The sequence below is a fragment of the Trichomycterus rosablanca genome, chromosome 17 (genome assembly GCF_030014385.1).
Source record: "Trichomycterus rosablanca isolate fTriRos1 chromosome 17, fTriRos1.hap1, whole genome shotgun sequence".
NCBI classification, from domain to species: domain Eukaryota; kingdom Metazoa; phylum Chordata; class Actinopteri; order Siluriformes; family Trichomycteridae; genus Trichomycterus; species Trichomycterus rosablanca.
The window spans coordinates 24067508-24082272 of NC_086004.1; the positions used below are offsets into that span (position 1 = coordinate 24067508).

The following is a 14765-nucleotide window of genomic DNA, read 5'->3' on the forward strand; positions in this document are numbered from 1 at the left end:
CAAGCTCACGATCAGGTGTCCAAATACTTTAGTCACATTAGTGTATAAAGCATAAATGTCAGGAGCAACATTCTGAATATTTTCAGCAGTTAGCAAGGCAGACTTTTATCAGGGATGACAAAAGACATAAAACAAGTTAAAAACAGTACTCATGTTCATAATCCCTTAAATATTGAAGTACATATATGTCAAATGCCCAAAAGTATGAGGACAGCTGTCCTACTAATAAAGGTGTCAGCCACTCTTGCATGTATTGAATTAATTATATTAAATCATTTACGTGCTTTCATCTTTATGCCGACAGTTTGGAAAAGGCAACAACTTGTTTTATCATGACTGCGCTCCTGTGCAACACTGAAGCCCATAAAGATGAGATTTGTGTGGAGGAACTCGAGTTGCCTGCACAGAGCTCTAACCCTATAGCCACCTTTGGGATGTATTTATGTTTGGCGCTACCTAATTAACGGCCGTTAAAATCGTGTCACGGACTTTGAAATGAGCCTTTTCCAGTGTAATATGCAAGTTGCTGTAAAATTCAAACTTTAAGGTTTTGTGTTTAGTAATTTAACAATTTTCAACTGTGTAGCATTCAAGTGACTCACGTTTACTGGTTTGTTTGCACTATGAGGCGATCCTAGCAATCCTACGACAATTCAGTTAGTAATCGGTTAGTCAAAAAGTGTAAAGCAGCTAAAAACACGGACGAGAATTTGAGTATTTGAGACAGAATGTGAAGCTTTAAGGTAGGCTATGGTGTGTATTGTAGTTTCCATTTGTTCGATCATTCAATTTGTGAATGTAATTTATTTACTGGCATGAAATGTGGCACTTTTCTGTGATTTTTAGTAAACAAGGTTCGTGAAATTAAGCACATTTTCCTGTGAATTTAGTAGGGCCTTACATATACACCAGGTTTTGTGTATGGGGGGAATCTGGGTTGTATGGTTGCGAGACAATATTAATAATGCCAATAGTTTAGGGATTGGATGTCAAACAAGCTTATGATGATTAGGTACCGACATATTTTTGGCCGGATGATAAATCAATGGTCAATCTGTCAAATTGAATTTGAGTAAATATTAGTGGAATCCAAATTCAGTTCAGTTCATACTCTTTTGAAAGCAATAATCCTCCTCGATCTTTTCACCTTCTTTTTAAAGCAGGTAGCTTGTCTGGTTTCTGACTGGCACTGACTCACTGACCGCAGTCCACGCAAATCCTTGTCTGCAAGGCTGCATTTATTTTCGATTCTTGTTTTTCCCCTTTATGAAAGTGTCCTGGGTTATAAATGGCAGAGCCGAGCAGAAGTCATAACAAGACAGCGTGCAGGGCTGCAAATACACCTGGCTTCCTGCCCGTCTCAGAGGAGAGAAAAACCACGAGTTGTGTGATTGGACAAATACAAAAAAATGCGCTGAAAGACGGCAGGGGCAGAGCGTAGATCATAAAGTGGCAATAAAAATAGAAGATAAACGGTAAAGAGATCTAATAGTGCACAGAGAGATGAGAGGAAGATGCAGAAAGATAAAACAGAAATGACAGGAGGGGAAATAAAAGCAGTGTCTGGCTGAGATAGCCCGTGCACAACGAATGATTGCTGTGATGTTTGTTCACTGCGAAGCAATTTTGAAACACGGCCCCAAATAGCCCGAACGTGGGAGAAGGTTCTGGGCTTCGGTGGGAAGGTGTAAATGAACTGGGCTTGGTGGGGAGCCTTTAATTTCAGAGACAAGCAAGCAACAAGTTCTGAAATACCTAACAGCCTTTGGTCTACGCCACACGGGAAGCGCAGGATTTTTTTTTCTCCCTCTTTTAAAGCCGAACCATGAGAAATGTGTGGGGGAGCGTGGACATGAGCGGACCAGGGGAGCATTTATTCAAGCAAACGAGAGAGCAAATTAGAGAAGAAGACTGGGAGGAGGGAGTGAAGCATCAGTTTGTAAAGAGTGCCAGAAATGTAAATTTATCATAAAAGCTTAATTAGAAAGCCTGACTACGTCCCTCTGCTAGAATAACAGTTAGAACAAGAGCAGTCATTTTGATCACTATGTTCGAGCTGTCTCCAGGCCCATTGAACTTGATGCTAATTCAATTTCACGGGAATAAAAAGCAGTGAATTATATAGAGGAAGAAAGTCCGCTGAAACCGAAAGGAAAATGAAACGTCCACGCGAGAGAGAAACCATGGCAACTAACGGTTCTGTTTTAAACAGGACAACTAATTTAACCGTTAAAAAAATACATCAAAACATCGTAAGTCAAGGTCAAGATGGATATAACAGAATGCAATGCAGAATACAATGTTACACCACACAACTGACAACACCAGCGACCTTGTCACTGCACCCCAAACACTACATCCTACATGAAGAAGAATAAAGAAGAATGCAGTTATTGTCATGTGAACGTCCACACGTGTTCAGTACAATACAATTCTTTTTCCACATATCCCAGTATGTTTGAAAGTTGGGGTCAGCTACAGTACGGCGCCCTGAAGCAGACAGGGGTAAGGGACTAGCCTAAGGCCCAACACTGGCTGCATACCAGAGACTGGATTTGAACCCACAATCTTCCAGTTGATAGCCCAAAGCTCTACCCTCTAGGCTACCACTACCCCATCCAAATAGACTTGCAATAGTAACCAAACCCAATGCAAGCAAGTCTCTTTCTAAGCATGGAATTATAAATGAGAAGAACAGGACCTGCAGTTCTCTTGTGTTTGGATTGACACCCCAAAGCTCTACCCTCTAGGCTACCACTGTCTTATCCAAATCAACTTGCATCAGTAACCAAACCCAATGCAAGCAATCTGAGTGATAGAGTTCAAACCAGCAACCTTGAGATCAGTACTCCAGTACTTTAAACACTGAGCTACCACTGTCCAGTACCACTGCTAGTTCTGCCCAGTCTCTTTCTAAGCATAGAATTATAAATGAGGACAACAGGACCTGTAGTTCTTTTGTGTTTGGAAGCTGGGGTCAGAGACAGGGTTAAGGGCCCAACACTGGCTGCATAGCAGAGACTGGATTTGAACCCACAATCTTCCGATTGATAGCCCAAAGCTCTACCCTCTAGGCTACCACTGTCCCATCCAAATAGCAAGTCTCTTTCTAAGCATGGAATTATAAATGAGGAGAACAGGACCTGCAGTTCTTTTGTGTTTGGAAGCTGGGGTCAGAGCGCAGGGTCAGTCATTATACGGCACCCTGGAGCAGACAGGGTTAAGGGCCTTGCTCAAGGGCCCAGCAGTGGCTACAAAGCAGAGCCTGGATTGAACTGACAATTTTCTGATTGATAGCCCAGAGCTCTACCCACTATTGTGCCTGTTAGGGGCGGCCAGACGGCCGGCAGCAGGGCTGAGATTCAAACTCCCAGTGCTGGTGTGCTAGTGAAATATGTGTCATATGTTTGCAGTAAAGTGTGCTGCTTGTTGAGTCTAGTTGTTTTTCATTTATTTTTATAATTTTTTATATTTTTGGACAGAGATCATGCATTTTTGTTGCTAAGGCGCTGTTATGGCACAGCAGTCTATTATACTAACATTGGATTCAAAGGTCTGGGTTCGAATCCCAGCTGTGCCATCAACCTGCCGGGTGTCTACACAGACATGACTATGTTGCCGGAGGGGAGAGCAAAAATGAACTGAACCCAGGATAAAGCAGTTAATAAAAATAAATAATAAATAAAATAAAAATTATTCCTTTTTGTGGCAGAGTCTTATTATCAATCCAGGGCCAGGATTCATTTACATATACTTGTATGACATTTGGCAAAGTCACTAAGAAAGGCTTTGTTGTTTACTTTAAACATATCTAACATGTGCGGGTGCATTTATGCAGAAGTTTAAAAATACCAACAAGCTTAAACACTGCCAAAAATCATAAGTCACAAAAACTGAACATTCATGAATATTCAGGTCTGGTTGGATAGTGCATATTTAAAAGCTCGTTTCACTCTGTAACCATCAAACAATTTTCTGTCATTAGTTGACGGTACACTGCCAAGTAGTCGTGGCCAAGAATATCTCCACTGCTGTACTTCTTTCAGAAAACGCACCGCTTCCTGTAGGAAATTGTTCCAATTAAAACGCTTTAATATTGACATGTTTATTCCCCTGTGGGGAAGTGATGACGTTTGAAGACTTTATCGAGAGTTTATCAAGTCTATTTTTGTATCCATTTGTTCAATTTTACTCAATGTGACCTCTTTATTAATTCATCCAAAATGTGCTGACACTAAGTGTACCAGCAGGAGGTAGACCGATCAGGAGGAGACGAGAATAATTTATTCATGCATTTATTTATCTTCAGTAACTGGCATATTTTAATCAGGACTGGTGGGTCCAAGGATTAAAAACACTGGACACAAGGGAGAAATTTAACCCAATCACAGGACATCAGTTTAATTCAGTGCAGTTTTATTTATAGAGGAATGAACAGGTGGCATTGTTACAACAGAGCTCCAGTAGAGAAATTCAGGTGTATGTTTCAAGTATGTTTCAAAGTAGAGAAAAAGAGGGAAAACTGAGGAACCACTGAGAGAAAATCTAAATGTAAAGAGGAACTATAGATATAATAGAATGTGATGCAAATGTTTGCCCGTTCTTGTTTGACATGATGCTGGTGTAGTTGGTACAGTGTTCCTATAAGTAAGGCCCTACCTAATTTACAGGCGTGAAAATCACGTCATGTGTTGTGAAATGAGCCTTTTCCCGTGTAATACCAAATTTAATGTGAAATTCAAAATTTAAGGTCTGTGTTTAGATTTAACATTTTTTATCCGCATGTCATTCAAGTTCCCCTTGTTAACTGGTTAATTTGCACTATGAGACGGTCCTAGTGTAATCGAGCATCTTTAGAGTTTGGCAAGTTTATAAAGAAAGAAACAAACTGTACATAGACGAAAAATCGGGAGCAAAATACTTTACTGGATTGTTTTTTTAAAGTGCAGCACAGACTACACAGAGATGATCACGTGTGTAGAGCAGCACACTTTTTCATTGACTATGGAATCCCCAAGGGGACAAAATGCACGTATTATTACGTTAACAGGCGTGTCAAAACACAGACAAAAATTTTCGTCTATAAGACAGAAAAACGTGACACCAGCTCTGGTTCCAGTGTATTGTAGCTTCCATTTATTCTATCATTCCATTTATAAGTGTTATTTAAAGACTGCAGGGAAATGTGGCACTTTTCTTTAAAAATCTGTGAAATTAAGCATTAGTTATAAACTACGAATTACCACGAGGTGGTGGCAGAGATGGCACAGCTGTACACCTGAAGACTTGCATAACAGAAGCTAAATTAATTGTCTTTAATCCTCACATGATTTGAACGTGTTGTATAAAGTGAAGGTGATGCAGCCAGGTGAGAAACTTGTCTGGAAAGTGTCAAAACGAGCATTTAACAATTAATAAATAAATAATGAAGCTTTAATGGGTGAAAAATCAAATGTGTTTTGTACTGTTTTCAACGTAATACAAATTAAGCATTATAGAATTTACAAACGATTGCTTTGATTTGATGAGCATTTCATTCAGTGAAACTGAAGTTTGTGCTAAATTAAGATTAATAATGTAAGCCGCTCAGGTGGTGCAGCGATAAAACATACACTGGAACCAGAGCTGGGATCTCGAATACATCGTATCGAGTCTCAGCTCTGCCTGTGGGCTGGGCTGAGCGGCCACATGCACAACGATGGGCCTGTTGTTCAGATAGGGGTGGGGTAGTAGTAAGCCGGATAGGGTCTTTTTGTAACTGATGCAATTACGACCTCTGCTGGCTGATTGATGGTGCCTGCTCAGGGCAGGGAAGGAGTGCGTTGATCAGGGTGTGTCTCTCCGTACACAGGGCTGCTGCGCATTAGCACTCACCTAGTGCAGGTGAAACAATGCATACGGCTGCTGCCCACATGTCGGAGGGGGCGTGGGTTAGATTTGTTCTCCTCAATCAGAGTGGGGATCGGCATTAGTGGAGAGGAAGCATGATGCAGTTGGGCAATTGGACGCGCTAAAAGTCAGGAGGAAAAGGGGCGAAAAGGTATAAAGAAAATACAAAAAAAAATACGATTAATAATGTAAGTAACGTTTTTGAAACTCAACACTTATTTATGCTTTTAGGAACAAGAACTAATAAGAAAATTCTAATCCTGTCAGATAAAAAGCTAACTGAAAAGTAATTCCTCTAAATTAAAAATGAATGCTTTGTGTCTAATACTTCTACTGAACAGAATTTTCTCACTTACTTAACACCAGTAGGCACACAGCTTTGTGAGGTGCTTTCTGATTGAGGATTCATCACGTCTAACGAATATGGATGCGACTTGATAAAAATCAAGAGGCTGCATGATCTGATCTGATAAAATCCTACAATGTTTCCATACTACATTTTACATACAGTATGTGCTAGATTTATAGTACATTTATGATCAATGTAGGCACATTTAATAAAGTAAATATTGATTAAAACTAAAGCAACTAAACCAGAAAAGATGAGCAGAGTTCTGACCTTAACCTCAACACAGCTGGAATGAACCAGAACGTTGCTTAAGCGCTATGCCCGACATCATTACCAGGTGTCACTAATGCTCTTGAGGCCGAATGGTAAAAAACACTAGTCACATCCTTGGAGTGTCACGGGTTTATGAAATTCTGCAAGTATGGGGTACATTTTAAGCAACCCTGAACTGATGCCAGTGGTTCTTAATTAAACAGCTTGAATGATAATAAAACACAAGAATTAAGCATTTCCACTCAAACTCTGGCTGAATTTTGGAAGTACCCTCTCTAAATGGTGCCAACCTATCTCACACTCGTGCATCCATTCTCACATCCAACTCTTTCACACACCTGGGTCACATTAGAGATGCCAATCTGAGTTCTGCATGTTTGAGGGATGGAGAGAAACCGTGACCAAAGGAAGGACTGAAGTCAGGTCCTCAGATCAAAGGATTTAGGTTGCTGTACCACCATGCCATGCTATTTTGCATTTTCTTCTTTTTTTAAAAAGATCGAAATATAATTCCTTCATCTTTATTAGCTGCCCGATCCTGACCAGGATTGCAGTGGGACAGAAAATTATTTTGGTAACATTAGATATGGTGTCAATACAGTGCTGGGCTTCAAACACTTTTATCTAAAATAGACAGAATAAAAGCAAACTGGAGTACCTCCACACAGAGAGTATTAGTAGGTGGAGAATGAACCCAGATCCCCCTGACCAGGATTGCAGTGGGAGAGGAAATTATCCTGAAATTATTAGACATGGTGCCAATACAGTGCTGGGCATCAAACACTCATGTTTTATCTAAAATAGAGAAAATAAAAACACACTGGAGTACTTTAGGAAAGAAAGGACTTGTATACCTCCACACAGAGAGTATTAGTAGGTGGAGAATGAACCCAGATTCCCAGGACCCTGGAGCTTTGCCATACCAGCGATACCTGCAGTGCCACTATGCTGCTCCAAAAGATGTTCAGCAAGAACAAAAATGCAAATATCTCCTAGTTCTGTCCTCCAAAATAACGTTCCAGAAGAAAGATGTGTATAGTCCGATGTGAATAGAAATAGCTAAGCATAATCAATACCCTCAATAGCAGCTCCCAGCAACCCCCTACAACCCCTTGAAAACAAATGTGTTCTGCTTATAATGCTTGATGTGCAGGGATGTGACTTTACAGGGAGTCAGATAAAACGAGGACTCTCCGAAAGGCCAGGAGAAAATATCCATAAACATGCTTTTGATTTGATTGACCTTTTTAGAGTGTGTTAATGGGATCTGTCACCGTGTGATAAATGCGCTCAGCCACGTTAGCTGCTCGGGCCGAGGCCGCTGTCTATCAACGGCATCGATTTGAGTGGGTGCTGACTTGGACGCCAAAACCTTATTATGTGGAATAAAGAGGGGCGGTCTGTTCACAAGTACCCAAGATAAAAAAAACACAACACAACAACTGCACAGCTGGTTCCATCAGGGTGGGAGTGGAAAAGCTTTTCTTCAAACTTATTTCTATCACTCAAAATGACAGTCAGCATGGATGTCAGAAAATATGACATGTAGGTATTAGATTTAAAATCAAATAAATAAAAAAATAGAAGAAATGTATTGTAAATCAAGTTACAATTGTCCAAAACTGAAGCAAATGTTTCTGTTCAATAGTGCAACATGACCAAAAAAAGCACCAAAAATTTGGACTGCATGTTCAAAACATTTCTACACACAGGAGGCTCAGTGACATAAAAATAATAAAACAGAAAACATGTGCCAAGTCAGGTATGTGAAGTAGAAAGAACTGTAAATACAGGAGCAGCTGAAAGTAGCAGTATATCTTCATAAAACTGTGTTTAATTAAAGTAGCGCAACCAGAAAAGATGTGCAGGGCTTCGTTGTTTAAGCGCTATGCCAGATATAATAGCCAGGTGTCACTAATGCTCTTGAGGCTGAATAGTAATAAATCCCTACAGTCACGTCTTGTAGAGAGCTACCAACAGCTGGAAACAAATTCCTTGTACATGCAAATATACAGTACTTGGTAAATTAAGCTGATTCTGATTCTGATTAAGTAATAAAGCAGTCACTTAAAATTTTGGAGTGTCATGGGTTTATTAAATGAGAGAAGTAATGAGAGAAGTACATTAATGCCAGTGGTTCTTGAATAAACAGTATGGTGTCTACAAAATAAGTGCTCTGTAGCTTACATCATAATATAATAAAATAAAAATAAATAAATAATAAAATGTATTGTAAACCAAGTTACAATTGTCCAAAAGTGAAGCGCTGGTTTCTGTTCAATAGTGCAACCTGACCAAAGAAAGCACAAAAAATTTGGACTGTACAAAACAAACAAACAAACAAACAAACAAACAAACAAAAACCCAGCCCTGATCCATATGGTTGCCAAAAACTGGTCTATTATGCCAGCCTACCACAGTTTAGATCTGGGTTTGAATCTCAGAGGAGCTATTAGCCAGCCTGGTGTCTACCACAGTCATGATTTTCGGAGGCAGCCGGCTGTAGCCCTGCAAAGGACTCTAGTACGTGTAAAACAGTTGCAATAAATACATTTTTTTGTTTATTTAATATTTAAGTATTGTACAATTACCATTAGACAATAATATAATATAAATAAATAACAATGTTTGCAAACTATATCTCCGCTTCCAGTTTGCTTATAAAGTTGACATAGCAACTGACCTGAAGTACTTTCACCCTGTAAGACATACCTGGAATCCACTGTTATAATTATCGCTCTGAAAGCTTCTTTCTCGACTGTCTATAGAGGAATCGTGTCCTTGCATATGTGGATTGTTACTGCGTTTGTAATTTTGTTGTTTGCAACAGCCGTGGCTCGAAGAACCGTACAGTATTTAGTGTTTTGGTCTGTTCTAAACTACCACACGCCTCATTTATTTGGCAGGTTCTGGTTGGCATGTTCTGTTTAAGTTTTTGTTTTTTTCACCATATCGAGGAAACCTCTCATCTGTTAACACGGTCATGCTAATGCTTCGTGACTAACTCGTGAGCTGTATCTAATCTGCACAACGCTCCATAGCGCCCAGCACTAATTGCCGCCATGTCCAGGAAGTTCCTGCTTGCGGCCAGTGATTCCCGATAAAACCGGACCCACCGTGATTTGGGAGGGGAGAGTGGTTAAACAGCTTCAGCTTATGATTTAAATGTTTAATAGGTCCGTCGCTCATGATTTTATTAAGAAAAGCTTAAAAAAATGTTGATCATCGCAATACCGAGTTCCTCACGCTAATCAGATCTACACCCCAAATCTAACTCCACAGCCGAGAACAAATTCCAACACTAGGAAGAGAACTGCATCTTTTAACACTGTGGACTTGAGTTGCTAGATGCTAGAGAACGGAGTGAAATGAAATGTATCGATTTATTGTGTGTGTGACCGCAGACTCGTGTGTAAATGTGGACTTCACACCCAGTGAATCAGGAGATCATTGCTGTGATGCTGAATGCCAGCGACCTCACAGCTGTCACCGGAGCTCAAACTAAACACTGGCATAACTGGAGTCAGAAGGAGCCATCAGTAAACACCAGACCTTAACTAGATTAGGACTGAGCCAGATTTTGAAACGGATTCAATCGGGCACACACTGTTAATAAGAGGAATTATGTCAGCTTCCTAATGACGCCCTCTTTTGTGCTTAATATTATAAAACCCCAATTTAGGTTTTCCATACTGCTAGCATAAAACAAGGGGATCATTAGTTAGGAACTGCTTTATTTATAGTTAGGGACAGTGGTAGCCTAGTGGGTAGAGATTCGGGCTATCAGCTGAAAGGTTGAGAGTTGAAATCCAGCCTCTGCCAAGCAACCACTGTTGGGCCTTTGAGCAAGGCCATGAGCTCTGACCCCAGCTTCCAAACAAGCTGGGATATCAGAAAAAAGAATTTAGTTGTACTGTACAGCTGTAGGGGCGGCGCGGTGGGTAGCTCTGTTGCCTCACAGCAAGAAGGCCCTGGGTTCAATCCCCAGGCGGGGCGGTCCAGGTACTTTCTGTGTGGAGTTTGCATGTTCTCCCCCGTGTCAGTGGGGGTTTCCGCCTGGGCTCCAGTTTCCTTCTACGGTCCAAAAACATGCAGTCAGGTTAATTGGAAACGCTGAATTGCCCTATAGGTGAATAGGTGTGTGTGTGTCTCTCCCCTGCGATGCAACCCTAATTGGATAATCGATTAAGAATTGAGTGAGTGACTGAGTGAGTGTACTGCTGTATATGTGTATATGACAAATAAAAGCATTCTTCTCATTCTTCTTCTATGTCAAGGGTGTCAAGAGTCTGATGCCACTCAGGGCAGGACTGCATTCTGAACAAGGCACCAAGCCATCATAGAGCACTACACATTCATTAATTTACTTATTCGCACCCAAGAAAGATCGTCACAACCTGGATACCGTGCAATTAGATTTTAGGAAAGAATGCTGCAAAAAAAGGACTTGGACCCACTGATCCAGCCTTGCTGTACCAGTGTACCACCTGCACAGATTTATAGAGCACTATTTTTCAGAATATTGTATAACCACATTGCACATGTCCACATTTATTAACCCTTTGAGACAGACGTCCACAGTTAAAGTGCCGCCTTTAGCAGCAGCAACTGCTGTCTCAAGCTTTTAATGAATTACTATTATTTTTTGCTGGTTAGAACTTTCAGTTCAATTTAATTTCGTGTTTGTATGACTTGTTTAAATCCTATTTATTTAAATTATCCTCCAGGCCACCCAAGGAGGATGGCGGTCCCTGCCGAGTCTGGTTCCTCTCAAGGTTTCTTCCTGTAATTTTAAGGGAGTTTTTCCTTGCCACGGTTGCCTTCTGCTTGCTCAGCAGGGGTTGTTGGTCTATTGGTCCTGGATTCTGTAAAGTTGCTTTGAGACAATGTTCATTGTAAAAAGCGCTATATAAATAAACTTGACTTGACTTGACTTGGTCTGCTACTGGGCGCCCTTTAACAGGCATAATTGGCTAATGCCTGCAGCACACAAAATTGGCCTCCAGTCTGCTAGGGTGGGATTTAACAGAGGGGTGTTTTTACAAAATAAAGTAACATATTTTCTCATTTTATTTTACAGCTAAGATTCAAACTCGGGGAGTTCAGAATCCCAGCACTGCTGTGCCACCTGGGCAGCTGAATGTTATCTTAAAGTCATGCATATGCATTTATTTATAATACAAGCATAAATACAAAACAACTAAGGACTGTGTGCATGCTGTTACTTGGCATCATGTCAGCTGAGTGATACAGTTCTGGTGAGGAAAAAGCCACACAGTTATCAAAAATATCAGCACGGTTAGAACGCTTCTCAACCAATCAGATTGAAGGTCAGAACTAACTGAATTGGGTCATGAAACACTGACACATTCTCATTACTGATGATCACTGACTGATCACTTCTCTTTACCCATTAAAGAATACAACAGCCTTCAAAAACAAATCTGCTAGTAGAACACACATGAGACTGCTCACAGTATATCAAGCTTTGCAGGAGTCAGTGAGGGGACAACTCTGCTAGTCTGGAGAAGGATTTTACACATCAATGCATGTAAAAATCAGTGTCTTTGTGATCTGTTGCTGTTTGAAACTAGAGCAGAAAATGTGCTGATTCATTGCATAATGCATAATGAAACTCCCGGCTAAATCAATTGCTTGCAATCATAATGGCTTTGGTTTTTCTGTGCTTCCTGAGAGAAACGTGCTCTGCACACCAAAGTAGCAGGTCTAAGAAAATTAACATATACGCCAGGTGGCCAAAAGTATTTGGACACCTGACAACAGGCTTGTTGGACATCCCATTTCAAAAACAAAAGGTGATAGAGTGATCTCTATGTGATCTTGTTAGCTATAACAACAGCCACTTTTATGAGAAGGCTTCTTACAAGACTTTGAAGTATGTCTATGGGAATTTGAGCCCATTCAGTCAAAAGAGGATTTGTATGGCTGGGCCTTGATGGTTGGTCAAGAAAGCCTCGATTGATGTTCCACTTGATTCCAAGGCTGTTCAGTGGGGCTGAGATCAGGTCTCTGTGCATGGAGGAACACACTATACTCAAGAATTTCTCATACGAGCAAATATTCTGGACAGTAGGTGCCACTGTTGCAGTGACAACAAGATAATACCCTAGCTTACTGGTTTTTAACCTTTTATTCTCTTAGACCCCCTGTGTTAAAAAAAAAAAAAAATCTGGGACCCCCCTGCCACAGGTTATGACATTATTCATACACTTTCAGCAAGGATGACAAAAGATATTAAGTTCCTGCTTATGGGAAATTTGCTGAATAAATGATGACGTTATATTATCTTGGTATTTTCTGATTTTGGTTGATGTAGTGTGTTTACGTCTGGTGAACTGGAGGTGGGAGCTGCACTATAAGGATCTGCTTCAGCAGGATCTGCATCAACAACTGGATTGAAATCTTTTATAGTCGCCAGCAGTTGAGCTTTGCACTTTTATGGTGGGGAAATTATATTTAACATGAAAATAAATACTTATACAACCAATAAACTGCATTTAGCCAAGTTTCACCAAATCACAAGAAACTTCAAAAGATGAGGGGAAAAGATACACCAGCATATCAGTCTACAAAGGGTTACAAAGCTTCCCTGGAGTCCCAGAGCCTTAAAAAATGTATCTCCAAATGAAGAAAACTCAAAATGTGATTCTGTTTAGAAATGGCCAGCTTACCACATCATCAAAATGTGAATGAGCAAAAATGGTGATTATGGCAGAGTTGCAAGGCACAAACTACTGCTAACCAAGGCAAAAAGACATTTTTCTTATTTGCAAATAAGAACAGTCTATATGACCTTTAGACAGATGAGTTGATGATAAAATCTTTTGTTGTCATAGGTGTTGTTACAGCCGGGGTATAACATAATTAGAACATACAGCAACAGTTTAACATGTCAGTGTGGAAGATGCTTTGCTTTGGCAGCTTGGTCACTTCATGCTCAAATGCCATCCAGCGTGGCTGAATTACAGAATCTTTCCACAGTGATGTAAAAAATGATTAGTCATTAAAAGCTTGAGACAGCAGTTGCTGCTGCTAAAGGCGGCACTTTAACTGTGGACGTCTGTCTCAAAGGGTTAATAAATGTGGACATGTGCAATGTGGTTATACAATATTCTGAAAAATAGTGCTCTATAAATCTGTGCAGGTGGTACACTGGTACAGCAAGGCTGGATCAGTGGGTCCAAGTCCTTTTTTTGCAGCATTCTTTCCTAAAATCTAATTGCACGGTATCCAGGTTGGTTGAAATTATCTTTTTTTGGCTTTGGACATGTTGCTTGCTTTCTATAGTGCCATTTTCTGCAGAAAATATGGCACCAGACACACCCGTTTGTTAGAGCATCCTGCTGCAGACACGGAATGACCTTTTCTGTAAACTGCACTGGTGTTATGCATCCAGATCAGTCTGCTGTCCCCGTGCACCCAAAGGTATTTATACATTTCAATAACCTTCATGTTCTCTGCCAGCATAGAGACACAAGTCAATGAAGTCTTGGATTTATACATCAGTTCCTTTTGTCCAAATCATTTTGGACACAATAATAACCACATCTATAATCCTGTCTTAATAAATAAACAAAAAATGTAGTAAGCTTAATATTAAAGAAAAAATTTGTATGATGAACAAACTGGTGTAAAGAGCACAAATCCTGGAACCCTGAGCAATAGGGAAATAAAATGGTTTAAAGAATCAACTTTTATTCTATTTTAAGAAAAGACTGATGCCTGTAACTAACAGTCTGCTGCCAAATGGTCAGTAAAGTGAGAGAACTCCCATAAAGTGTTAGGGGGTCTGCGGCGTCTGACGGACTTACCACCTGTCCTCGGCGTCGCAGACATTACAGAACAAAGAGCAGCGTGGCTTCATATAGGAAGCCCGCTGATTAGGGCGAACGACCGGCACCTGCGCGCTTACTATATAAGTGGGCGTCGCCAGTGTGCCGGCGTCGCACCTTTTGTTCTCATGCCGGCGTTTGGCTGCATTGCTCCAGCCGCTTTTTCTTTCCTTCAGTCTAGTGGGTACCTCCAGGCGCCGTAGGCGGTTGGAGGAGTAGGGTCAGGAGGCCCGAGGTACTAGTTAGGGTTTGGGTAGATTGGCTGGTGCGACTGGGTGCAGTCCTAACGCTGGGACTTTCTTTCCGGCTCTTGCCGTCTAGCTTTCGGCTAAAGCTAACGCCGAGGTATTCGCTTCCCCGTGCTTTATAGCGCTTACCGGGGTTCGTGGCTCGCTTCCATT

At 40.8% G+C, this 14765-nt stretch overlaps 1 protein-coding gene across 1 annotated transcript in view; it reads right to left on the bottom strand.

Annotated features, from left to right (window-relative positions):
• The window catches only part of cntnap5l (contactin associated protein family member 5 like), a 144858-nt gene that overhangs the window by 64824 nt on the left and 65269 nt on the right, over window positions 1–14765 (bottom strand). The gene's annotated exons all lie outside the window — the stretch shown is intronic.